Below are 12,944 nucleotides of genomic sequence, written 5' to 3'. Positions count from 1 at the left end.
CCTGAAGGACTGGAGTTGTTGACAGCTTGATGTAATTGAGAAACTGTTTTAGGCAAAGATGTAGCTTACTAGAATTAAGTTTTAGGCAATAGAAAGTGTGATATTTTTGTTTTGTTTGTAACCCTACCTGTCTTTTTCTCTTACTTAGTATCACTTAAATCTCTGCTTTTTATTAATAAACGTATTTTAAGTTTTACTAATAACCATCTAAGTACTGATATATTTAAAATAAGGTATGCTTCCCAGGCTGAACCAGCAAGCTAGTCTGAATTCTGTCTCTTTGGAGCCACGGGACTTGGTTAGTTTGTGTGTGTGTCCAGTGAGAGGGACTAGACACTGCAGAATGACACCTCCGGGGAACTGGGCTTCAGTGGATGTTACCTGGAAGGCAAGGTTTAGACTGGAAGAGTCTCAAGGAGTTTACTAGTAAGGCAGGCAGACTGGTGTGGCAGGGAGCTGTCACACAGGTTAATCTCCAGGACTGCTCATTCTTGCTGAGGCAGAGTGGTAACACAGTGGCTAATGGTTCTGGGCTCCCTGAGGACAGCATCACAATTTAAAAAAAATAAGTATTACTCAATATGAAAGAGATGTTAAAATAGCATTAACATTCTTGATCTTCATTTAGAAACCTAGGTACAGTGTCTCTTATGATTTTTCATTTAACTCCATGCCATCAGTGAGGCCCTTTCTCAAACTCTTTGATAGTCTAAAGTTTTTCTTAAATGGGTTAATGAGAGAACCCAAGATAAAGATTCAGAGTCAATGGCCAGATTCTTATATCAGTGATGCTAATGCACACCCATTGATTTCAGTGTTGGATAACCAGTTTCCTCCTTATCCTCTTGTGGCAAGATTTCCAGCCATCAATTGCCCTGAAGTAGCTGTCGAAAGGCAGGTAGAGATGCTCCTGACTTGACTAGGTATAACAGGCCATCAGTAACATATGACACAAGAGACAAGTGATTTATTTCCAAATGGGGAAATCCATTCCTGTGCAGAGGTCCAATTCAAGGTCTATGCACTACTTAAGACCACTTAAATCTAATTTTGAGAACTTAAGTAGCTTTTAGCTCAGGCATAGGCCAGGCCCAGGTTTGAGGGAGCACTGTGGCCATCTCTGCATTCTCCTTCCTGAGCTGACAAAGCCAAAGATCAGGGATATCTGATTGTTCTTGTGCTGGCCCTTTGCAAGTGGTTGAATTTTAACCTAATGTGACGCTTCCATTCCTTGTTCTAGTAATGCAAAAAGCTACAAAATGATCAATGTGAATGTTAAGTGACTTATGCTAAAATGAGATTGTCTTACCAAAAAACTCCCTTGTTTAAAAATATCAGGCTACACTGGTTACTTGATAAGCTCCATGACTTTGCATCATTTAATAAAATGAGATTGTTTCCTGTTTATGCAATTCCCCGAATTGGTGCTATATCTCCCCAGCAACCAGAGCGTTGCCAGAGACTTAACTACACCACTCCCATTATGGTCCAGTCTTACATGGGTGGTGCACTACCCAAAATTGAAAAGTTAAATGAATGTGAATATGACAGCTCAGTAACAACAAAATGTTACTTCAAAGAAGAGGTTGGGGAATACTTCACAAAACTGGCAGCTGCCTTTGTCAGGCATCGGAGAAGATGGCAGCTTCGTTTCTGGCTGTTAATCATTATTTAGTATATTTCATATTTTAAAAAACAGTTTCTGAGTGATTTGGACTTGTATGGATTGGATCTAGTGGCTAGCACAGACTTTCCATCATACTACAGTTTTTCTTTAAAGCCTAGTACTGTGAGTTAGTGGCTCTCAACCTTTCCAGACTACTGCACCCCTTTCAGGAGTCTGATTTTGTAAGCAAGTAGTTTTTAAGTGAGGTGAAACATGGGGGTAGGCAAGACAAATCAGACATGAAAATAGAAGTATTACTGAAAAGTTGCTTACTTTCTCATTTTTAGCATATACTTATAAAATAAATCATTTGGAGATTAAATATTGCACTTACATTTCAGTGTATAGTATATAGAGCAGTATAAACAAGTCATTGTCTGTAAGAAATTTTAGTTTGAACTGACTTTGGTAGTGCTTTTTATGTAGCCTGTTGTAAAACCAGGCAAATATCTAGATGAGTTGATGTACCCCCGGAAGACCTGTGTGTAACCCCAGGGGTACGCGTACCCCCGGGTGAGAAATACAGCCTTAGGTAATTTAAAATCAGTAAGGCACAAGGCTACTAATTGCTTATGTGGGTGTGCAATGTTTTGTAATAGCATTTTATGGGAATGTTGCAAGAAGAGTACTCCAATAAATGGCTTGACAAGGGTAGGAAAAGGTCAAGGAAATGGTTCGTATTCCAGCCCCATAGTCTGAGGGTCTGGTAGACTCTCACATTTCAGCTTTGTAAAACAAACAAACCTGTGCGGCAGCTACTTGTGCTTCAAGGCATTTTATTAAAGGTTATAACTAGAAATGGGCAGGAATTGGAACAGCCGATGAGACACCTGCTCCCATCTGCACCTGGTGATAGTTGGATCCGGATCTGAACTTTGCAAGCTGAGTTGCAACCTGTTGTGTCCTTTGCTCTTTACAGAACAAACCTAATAGGCACAGTGGGGCTCAAATAACCGTGTTTAATAATCATATACAACACGCAAGGCCTGGCTATATATGCACACTGATGCTCTGGCATGGATCTGGTGGCCTCAGAAACATAGAAGGCAGGGAGGCCTCCTGGAGGACTCACAAACGATTTAAAGGAATACTACCTAATTCCTGGATTCTACATTGCCCTGTGTGGAATACACAGCTTACAAGCCTACCAGACAGCTACGAAAGAGGGATCTTGAATAAGACCACAAAGTGGCCTGGTCTTTCTAGAAAATGGATCCTTTTAAAAGTGTACAGCATCATCAGTTCTAGTGAATAATTATTAGAGACCAACTGAAATTGTTTCTGGAAAAGTGATGCTCTCATCTCCACTGTGGAGATTGCCTTACTCATTTATTAAGCACCCTAGAAAAGGGTTGGCTGGCAGGCTCCCAAGCTGTACCACTTTGAACTTGGGTTGATTTGAAAAAAATCATTGGTAGTAAAAACGGTGGGCCAGATCTTAGGCTGGGGTAAATCAGCCCATTACTGATTCACGGCAACTGAGATTTGACTGCATGTGAAATATGAAGTGTCACAGCAAAGAAAACCCCACAGCTGGCCTGTGCCAGCCAATTCAGGCTCACAGGGCTGGGGTTGCGGGGCTGTTTCCGTGCTGTGTAGACTTCTGAGCTAAGGTTGGCACCCAAGCGCTGGGTCCCTCCCACCTTTCAGTTGTCGTGAAGATGTATGTTCTAAGTTCATGCCAGGGCCATTTTGGCATTTAGCTGACCCAGGTTCAGGGGATCAGAAAATTATTTAGAAACACTTTCTCATCCCACCTCTCAAAGTTTGAGCCCTGTAAATATGTGTATCAGATTAAACATTTCTTGCTGTTACACCCCAGTTCTATTCAGGTTTGATCTCTCCAGATAGTTTTAAGTTTGTCTAACAGACTCCTATCATTAAGTGCCAAATAACACTGACAGCAGTTTAGATAATCTACAGTATTGAAGAAAGCTAATCAGTACTTGCATCATTCTGTGAGAGCTTTATGGAGCTCTGCAGATAGTGTGAAAGTCAATGTCTAAGTGTGAAGCCACTGCTACACTTAAAGTAGTGCCCCTCAACTTAAATGTATTAATTTTAGAACGACTTTTTCTTTTCCTGCCCTTTGCTGTGAAGCACATCACAGACTCTCAGCTGCCTTTGAAAGGCCATTAACACTTGACAAGATGCATCAGGGTTTATAATAGGCCAGTCCTCACATAATTAAAACTAGAGATATTATACATTAAAAACAATTATTTTAAACCCGGACAAGGTTGATGGTAAAGGAGAAGCAATTTACATTGGTATCAGAGCTGAGATCCCCATATTGTAGTGACAGCAAACCAGGAGCATGACATTGAACCCACGGAATCAATGCAAAAAAGAACGTGGGAAAAGCTGACTTGGGGTAATATTTTCAAAAGCTCTTATGTGATTTAGGAGCCTAACTTCCCTTTTCAAAGGTGGTGTAAGCTCTTCGGAGTCAAGTCTCATTGGAAATCAATTTAGGTGTCTAGTTACCTTTGAGGAATAGGGCCTTGGGCACTTTTGAAAATGGGTTTTGGCTCTTAAGTCATACATGCACTTCTTAAAATATAATCAAAAGTGTTTAAATAAGGTGAAAATAATAGCCCTTACCTTCCATCTCTGTGTTTTGCAGTGATATTCTGGATAATTTCATAATTTGAGGAATAGAATTTGAGAATTAAGTTGTGTTGTAACTTGAGCTCCAGCAAGAAAGATATCTTCCGACAAGAAGCAGTTGCGGAATTTTGACATAAACCTATCACATGAAAGTTTCAAGGTTTATTGTTGGTCTCCTTATTCTTAATTTTCAAAGGAGTAATGCATTGTCTTTTATAATGGCATCATTATGTGTTTTTAAACTAAGGGCATGGCTACACTTGCAGATGTAGCTTTGAGTTAAACCAGCCTTCGTAGCGCACAGTAGAGAAAGGGCTGCAGTCTGCCCGCACTGACAGCTTCAAGCGCACCGGCGTGGTCACATTTGCGGCACTTGCAGCGGCATTGGGCACGGTGTATTATGGGCAGCTATCCCAGCATGCAAGTGACTGCAACATGATTTTCAAATGGGCGGCATGGAGTGTGACAGGGAGTGTGTTGTGTGTATGTGGGGGGAGAGAGAGTGGGTTTTGGGGGGGCTGAAAGCATATCAGCATGTTGTCTTGTAAGTTCAGACAGCAGCAGACCCCCTCTTCTCCCCCCCCCCAACATTCCACACTAACGGTTGCTTTGTATCGGAGCAGATGAGCATGCCAGCTGACAGAAACGGAGCATTGAAAGGACATATGCGCATTTCTGCAGCAATTCAAAAACCATGACAAGAGTGGCCACTTGACTTAAGGGGATTATGGGAAGTTTCTGGAGGCTAATCGGAGCGCAGTAATGCAACACCCTGTCCACACTGATGCCCGGGCGTTGTAGCCAAGGCGCAGCAAATGTTATTCCACTCGCTGAGGTGGAGTACCAGGAGCGCTCTAGCCGCGGAGTCAGAGCGCTCTACGTGCCTTGCCAGTGTGGATGGGTAGTGAGCTAGGGTGCCCGGGGCTGCTTTAATGGGCTTTAACTCGCAAGTGTAGCCAAGCCCTAATTCACCACTTGTTGCTCAGGCTGCAATTTCCTCTTGCAATTGACTGTGACCATATTACGTCTCAGTTTAGTCCAGCACCTGCAGTTCTGCTAACTCTCAGTGACAACATGACAGGGTTTACGGGTGGCCAGCCAGCCTGCATAAAGCAACATATTTATTTAGAACAAAAGCAACAGAGAACCTGTATCTCGAAAACAAAAGCTGCTACTCTTATATGCATGCCAGTCTGACCAAGTGTCACGTACCTTCCACATGGACACCCTGATAGGTTTCAAAGTCCTTCAAACCTTTCCAGCAGGGCCTGTCACTCTTGGTTATAGTTTCATGTGAGGTTTTGGATCCAGTGAGAGTGACCCCTCCTCTGTATCCCTGGTCAGTTAATACTATTCTCAGTTCTTTGTCTGTTGTGCCTCTTGAACCGGGTCAAAACCAGTATATGCAATCCCTTTTAGGGGGTGGCGATAATGCAGATGCGTTTACCTAGCAAGAGATTTGCATTAATTACTCCCCTGATGATGTTAGTTCCTAATGGTTCATTCATGCTTAGTGACTTCCCCTTGGTCACTGCATTGGTTGTCTCGTTTGAAGAATTGTTTGCAATATTGCTGTAGTTGCACTGGTCCCAGTACACAAGAGAGACAATATCTTTTGATATTACCTCTCCTGTCTTGTTTCAAGAAAGAAGTTAACCCTTTCACTCCCAGTGGTTAACCATACAAGAAGGGAAACTGAGTCAGACACACAGATGCCGGCTTCCTCCTGGCCCCAAGGGTGCTCAATCCCTGCTCTGCCCTAGGTCCCATCTCCACCTGACCCCTTTCCCCAAGCTGCCACCCCCGCCTGCCTCTTCCCGCCCTCACCCCTACCCCACCTCTTCTCCCAAGCCCCTGCCCTGCCTCTGCTCCACCCCCACCCTGTCTCTTCCTGCCCAGTTCTGCCCCCTCCCCTGTGCGCACCCCATCCCCACTCCTCCCCGGCACCTCCTGAACACTGCGGAACAGCTGATCGTTGTGGGTGGTAGGCACAGGGAGGGAGGGGGAGGAGTTGATTGACGGGGCCGCCGGTGGATGGGAGACGGCTGCTGGTGGGTGCTAAGCACCCACTAATTTTTTCTGTGGGTGTTCAAGGTTCTGGAGCACCCACAGAGTCAGCACCTCTGGTCACACACATTCCTTCATAAAAATTAATCAGAAGTTTCCCAGTACTACCCAGTAGAAGTAGGTTTGTATGCCAGTCTGACAGAGAGATGATAATTGTTTGTCATTTCTTACAGCTGTACCGAAGGGAGACTATGCTGCAGAAGAATCAAAGAATTTCTTCTTCCACTTCCAACAAGGGTTCAAGTTGCAGAAACAGCTGACTCTTGGCATCCTCTAGGAAGTGCAGGTCTTGAAATCTCTCAGGAAGAACTTACTGTGCTCTGCTCCTGTGTATGTGTGATGGCCAAGACTGAGGTTTGAACAAGCAGCTTCTAGAGCTGAAAGCACAAGACTGAAGATTGCACTAGGCTTTCTAGCTGGGCCTCATGGAGTTTAAGGCCAGAAGGGATCATCATGCTCATCTAGTCTGACCTCCTGCACATTGCAGGCCACAGAACCTTACCCAGCCACTCCTGTAACAGACCCCTAACCTCATGATCACCTCACATCCTTTATGGATCAGGCACAGAGAAAGCTGCATAATATAGTTATACATGCTCCAGGGAGAAAGTAGCAGGGGGCAGCTCAGTCAGTAGCAATCTCCAGGTTTATAGATTGTTGGTGATAATTATGGTATGTGTTACGATGAATAGCTTCCCAGTAGTGGAGGGGGGCGAGGTATAGTATGAGTGTGTATAGGAATGTAGAGAATGCTACTTTCAGGAAGCGCTTGATGAGGGAGCACTAGAGATGTGGAAGAAGGAATAAAGCGTGAATGTTGTCGCTTCTTGGCTCTCTCTCTCTTTTTATGCATGAACACTGAATAGGCTGGGAAAGGCATTTAGAAGACTTCCTCTATCTCACTGTCATCCTTCTCATCATCTTTTTAATTGACTTCACTAAATAATATATGCAGGCGCACATGCACCCCCTATGTTACTATATTTGGTAAAAAATAAAACAGTAGGAAGATGACAAGCTAGGACTAATGTCATGAGTGTTTGATGGGAATAAGGGAGGAATGATCTTTAAAAAGGCCACATTAGCACTTTCTTTTGTCTCATAATCTCTGTGGTTGTGTTGCACACAGTCGGCCACCAATGGTTTCTAAGGTGGTTTGAGTGGCCACTAGAGCTGGTCAAAATATTTGTCACAAATAGTTTTGCTTTTTCTGTTTGAAGCCTTCCTATGAATTTTGTGAAAAATGTGTGCTTAAGAAGGAGGAGCAGCTGGTTATGTTGGTGGTGTCCATTCCCAGGCTACATAGGAGGAGGAAAGAGCACAGAGATATAGCATATTACAAGAATTATGTAGTTAGGCCTTACAACACTCATAAGAATGGCCATACCGGGTCAGACCAATGGTCCATCAACCCGAAATCCTGAATTCTGACAGTGACCAGTGCCAGATGGCTCAGAGGGAATGAACAGAACTGAGTGATCCCCTCTCGTCCACTCCCAACTTCCGGCAATCAGAGGCTAGGGAGTCTCTGCACATGTGGCTGCATCCCTGGCTATTAGCTCATGCTCCTATGAAGAAGGCAAATATCATTATCCCCATTTTACAGATGAGAAAACTGAAGCCTAGATAGGTTAAGTGACGATCTTAAGTCATTAGAGAACCAGTGTTAGCAGCCAGGTCTCCTTCCTCCCATTCTTATGCATACTCCACTGGAACACAGTGCGCCCATTCCTACTGACCCAGGAAGCTCACTTAATGTCTTCATGCCTCAGTGTTTCTGCCTGGAAAATGGGGATAATTATATGTGCAGTGGGGCTTGGACCCTTCCAGATACCAGCATGAGCATTGTAGCTGAACATTAGGGGCGAGTTCATCTCACTCTACTTAATGCAAAGGGCAAGCTGGCAGACGGTACAAGGCACTGAAGCTTAGCATAGAGTCATCTGGGACAAAGTTAGGGGATCTGGCAAGCAGGAAGAATTCTGTTTGCAGATCAGAGAGACAGGCATTTGCAACAGAGGGAAAACCTGAGGTACGAACCGATAGATTTGAATGATGGTAACCCTGTGCAGGGCAGTCAGAGGAAAGATGCCCTGTATTGAAATCTCTATCAGAGCATGTAGAGGCTGATCTCCAGCTGGTGTAAATTGTTGTTGCTCCCCTAATTTTCCCCAGCTATGGCACTGAATTTGCATCTTTAAAACTCACAGCCTTGGAATCTCCTCTCTCTTTTCCTCTTTTTCTTAGTGTTCATGACATTGGTTATAACCCCTCACACAATGTTGCTAGGTAACAAAAATCTAGGTTCCTGATACAGTCAGTTTACTAAATATACACTAAAATGAAAGGTAAAATGTTGACACTGGGCCAAATTCACTCCTGCTGTAAGTAAGCACAAGGCATTTAGCTGAAGTCAACCGACTTGTGCCCCTTGATGCAAGGGCTGAATTTGGCCCACTATATGATGTTGTTTCTTTATCTTTGGTACAATGTTCCTATCTTATATGTATTGCTTGTCACTCAGGTATCAGCCTGTGCATGGCCTGCTATTTTTATTGTCACACAAAACATTGTGGTAAACAAAGTGGAATGTCCTTTCAAATGAATGGAACCTCCAGCTGTACGAGATCAATACATGGCTGCTTTGATGTGTGCCATTTTAGGAAGAATCCCCGCAATTGCACTAGTAATAATAAAACTTAGCTCTTATATAGGAGGTCAATATCACGATCCCATTTTACAGATGAGGAAACGGAGGCACAGGGAGAGAAATTAGCTGCCCAAGCTCACCCAGCAGAAGAAGTGGGAATTGAACATAGGTCCCTTGAGTGCCTAGCCAGGGGGCCTAGCTAGTAGGCTAGCCTATTTCCACATCTCACTAACCCCATGCATTCCCTCAGAATTAGCAATAGTGGGAGCGTAAGTGTGGACTAGCTATCAGTGTTTTCAACACCTTTCCTCCTTCTAAGGCACACCAAATGCATCTGTGGATTCAGGTCGTCCCCACCTTTATTTTTTTCCAGTTGCGGGCATCTAAGCATTTAACCTATTTAACCCCGTCTGTCTCTCTACAGATTCCATAGTACAGTGCTGCCTCAGTTTACAGTTGGGAGATTTTAGCTCCCGGTTATATAGCCTTGAAATACAAATTGTGTGTGTGTGTGGGGGGAGAATGGGGTAGCAAAAACTGAACAGACGTTCAGCATCCCCATAGTCTATGAAGGTAAAATTCTTTGCAGATGAAGTGGAAGAGATGGTATTTTATTATCCTTCAGTCAATGACAATGATTTATCTACCAAACTAAAAGAGTCACACCTGTAACCATAAAAAAGAACAAAGCTGCCTGTGCACAGAGTTATTTTAAAAGGACTGTCTTTATAACAAACCTGCACAGCAGAGAGAGGAGAAACAGAAAGAAAGTCCCAAATTGCTTCATTGTAATTAAAGGGACTTTCATTCACTTCAACTAAGATACACTCCATTTATTGTGACATTTCCCTCAAATTATAGTGATGATTGGCTGCATAAGTAAATTCAGCATTTCTCATGTACCTGGTCAGCAGTAAGGGGTGTACCTTCCCAGCCTTCGCTCCAATGCAAAGGAATCACAAGGAGGAGAAAAGAATTGGGACTGCTGCCCCAGCAGAGGTGTAAAATAAAGAGGGGCTACCAGGTTTTCCACAGCCCCGGGGAGTGAGGATGGGTCCCCCTGGCACCCCCCACAGTCCTAGCGAGTGAGGAGGGGACCCACCCTAATTCCTCCTTTCAATCACATCTCCACCTGGGACCTGTGTTCTATGAAGCATCTTGTGAATGCTAATGACCAAAAAAAGATGGGGACTTCAGGAGCCCACCACAGGTGCAGAGGGTGAAGCTGAGAGTATCCGTGCTTCCTATATGTTGCACCTTGCATGACTGTGCATGGTATAACTGGTTTCAGAGTAACAGCCGTGTTAGTCTGTCTTTGCAAAAAGAAAAGGAGGACTTGTGGCACCTTAGAGACTAACCAATTTATTTGAGCATGAGCTTTCGTGAGCCGATGAAGCGAGCTGTAGCTCATGAAAGCTCATGCTCAAATAAATTGGTTAGTCTCTAAGGTGCCACAAGTCCTCCTGTTCTTTTTGCATAGTATAACTGCAGCTCTCAGCCATGTGGGGAACATTGGCAATTACCATCTTCACTCCTCGTGGCTGCAGAGGGGAGGACTTCAGCTGTCTGCATCTTCTCGCCCCAGCTACTATGGGGAGCCTGGGGAGGGACTGATGAGGAGGTTCTACAATGTCTCCAGAAGCTGTGCAGGTGGGGAGGAGTGAAGAGCAGTGAAACGCTGCTTATGCTGATGGCCTGTACAACTTCTGACTGCTTTGTGATCCTTTGGAATTCAGGAGACTACAACAAATGCGAGTTGTTGTTGTGACGTTTCGGACTATTCAACTACTTATATTTACCCTGCTTAATATACCCAGTTACTTGTCCTCTGGTTCTCCATCTGAAGACCTACCAGAATGGCACAGTGCCAGGAGGAAGCTTATCTGTACAAGAGATGGAGCTTCCTCAGGGGCCAGTCCAAATCTGGGGAATTCACGGACCACTGCAAATCCTCACCCGTTTCTGCTCTGGGTGCAAGGGGCACGTGTTTGACCTGCCCCCTCGAAATAAAAGCACACAGCACTTCATAACAGCAACAACATCCATATGCAGTTTTCCCTCCTGTCTGGGAGAGAAATGGAGACCTGATGGACAGGGGCCAGCCAAGTTGCTTAATTCCTCTGTGGACAGTGCTCCAATAACATGATTACAGGCATAGCATAAGAACCTAGATGCCAGTAGAATAGAACACAATCAGCTGCCATGAAGGCTATTGCAGAGAACTAGCGTGAACGATACCGCGGTGAAAAATAAACCACAAGGAGTGAAATTCTCCACAAACACGTTAAAGACACAAGCTGAAAAATATTCATTATTTTCTTACATCAGGAGCTTTTAGTGGATGATGAAAAGGTCTAGACAGTCTAGTCTAGCTCATGATTACATGCTCCAGATATAGGGTTTTCAATGCCAAAGTTTAGACTTAGAAAAAATATTTAAACACACACCAATCAACACTTTTACTGTGTTCCACACAGACATTCTTCTTGCTTCCTCTTGTTTAAGGTGTACTTCCATTTAGGAGATAGACTCAACAATTCTCATTGGAATCGCTCCCTTTAAGAAACCTCATTTATCTCCCTCTCTCATTGAATAATGTATTTGCAGTTACTATGGAGATACTTTCTTCTCTCAAATGGTAGAATTCCAGGTTTGCAATCTTGTTATTGTCAATGCAATGGCCATCCCCTCTTTGTTAATGTCCCTGACAGTTGAGGCCATAATGTCTGTAGCAGAAAACACAGTACTATTTTTTTTTTCTTTTCAGTGATTTTTTTCTTTCAGGGCCATCAGAGAGATTTGGTTCATTAAGGGCTTAGCTCTTATACAGTTGAATATTGCATGGGAGCGTGAGGAGATTTCCTCCCCCACACCCTGCATGGCCCACTCAAGGATCAGGCAGAATTACAGACTCTGAACTCCCCGGAGGTAGGGCCATGACTCTGCTCCACCTCTGCACTGGATCAAGGAGCACACGGAGGAATAAGCTGTACCCCACAAGGGGTGTAGGAACAGGATGCAGAGCAAAATGCCTCCTGCTGCTCCCACGGGGCAGGCTGATTTTTCCTCACCCCCAGTACAGGGTTATGCTTAAATGCCACATTCTAGTCATAAATCTTGAATGGTGACAGGGACTCCAATACAAAAGACATGATGGGGTTGACACTGCTTTGTTCAATTCACAGTGTTGTTGTGGTAACTTCAAGGGCACCATTTAAATATGTACTGTACTTGCAAAACTTGGAAAAGCTGCTGATGTTTATACAGGTTATAAATTGCAACAGAATATGCAAAAGTTGTATTTTAATGATCCCCTAAGGAGAACGATGGGCCTGGCTATGTTCAGTACATGTCTGACCAATAATAATGCTCAAAGAGTAAACAATTCTGTGATGGCCCTGGAGGGTTCTCTGATCATCTCTGATCCTTGAGTATCTCATTCAGTGGCTCCTGAATGTTCTCTCCTGGCTAATACACCATTCTTGGGTCACCGTGGCATACAGTGTGTGATGGGTTGGATCACAGAAACCCCCTTGGGACTACCACCTGATGTGCTGAGACTACCTCTGAACCTGTTTTCCCTGCCAGCTTGGGACTTCAGTGCCCTGCCTGGTTGTGCCAGACACGCTAGCCGACTACAAACACAGACCCAGGTCTCAACCATGTCCCCCCAAAGCTGCAGGCTTAACTGAAAACAGCTTAAGTGCTCCTGTCTCTAGCACCCAAATACCCAACTCCCAAAGGGGTCCAAACCCCAAATAAATCTGTAATATAAATAAATAAATAAATAAAGCTTATCCAGGATAAACTTATAAACTGTTCACCCTCCATGAAACTGATAAATATGCACAGCTGTCTCCCCCCCCCCCCGCCCCAGTATTAATACATACTCTGGGTTAATTAATAAGTAAAAAGTGATTTTATTAAATACAAAAAAATAGGATTTAAGTG

General features: G+C 43.9%; 1 long non-coding RNA gene across 2 annotated transcripts in view; it reads left to right on the top strand.

Moving 5' to 3' along the window:
- The window catches only part of LOC125632645 (uncharacterized), a 120,730-nt gene extending 113,496 nt beyond the window's left edge, over positions 1 to 7,234 (top strand). For both annotated transcript variants that reach the window (XR_012666931.1, XR_012666930.1), the window contains one exon: positions 6,517 to 7,234. This is a non-coding gene — a long non-coding RNA (uncharacterized LOC125632645). The remainder of the gene's footprint in view (positions 1 to 6,516) is intronic.
- Positions 7,235 to 12,944: the final 5,710 nt, after the last annotated feature.

This window comes from Caretta caretta, chromosome 2 (assembly GCF_965140235.1).
Source record: "Caretta caretta isolate rCarCar2 chromosome 2, rCarCar1.hap1, whole genome shotgun sequence".
Taxonomy (NCBI): Eukaryota; Metazoa; Chordata; order Testudines; family Cheloniidae; genus Caretta; species Caretta caretta.
The sequence above is the reverse complement of the archived record's forward strand: the minus strand, read 5'-3'. Positions and strand labels throughout refer to the sequence as shown.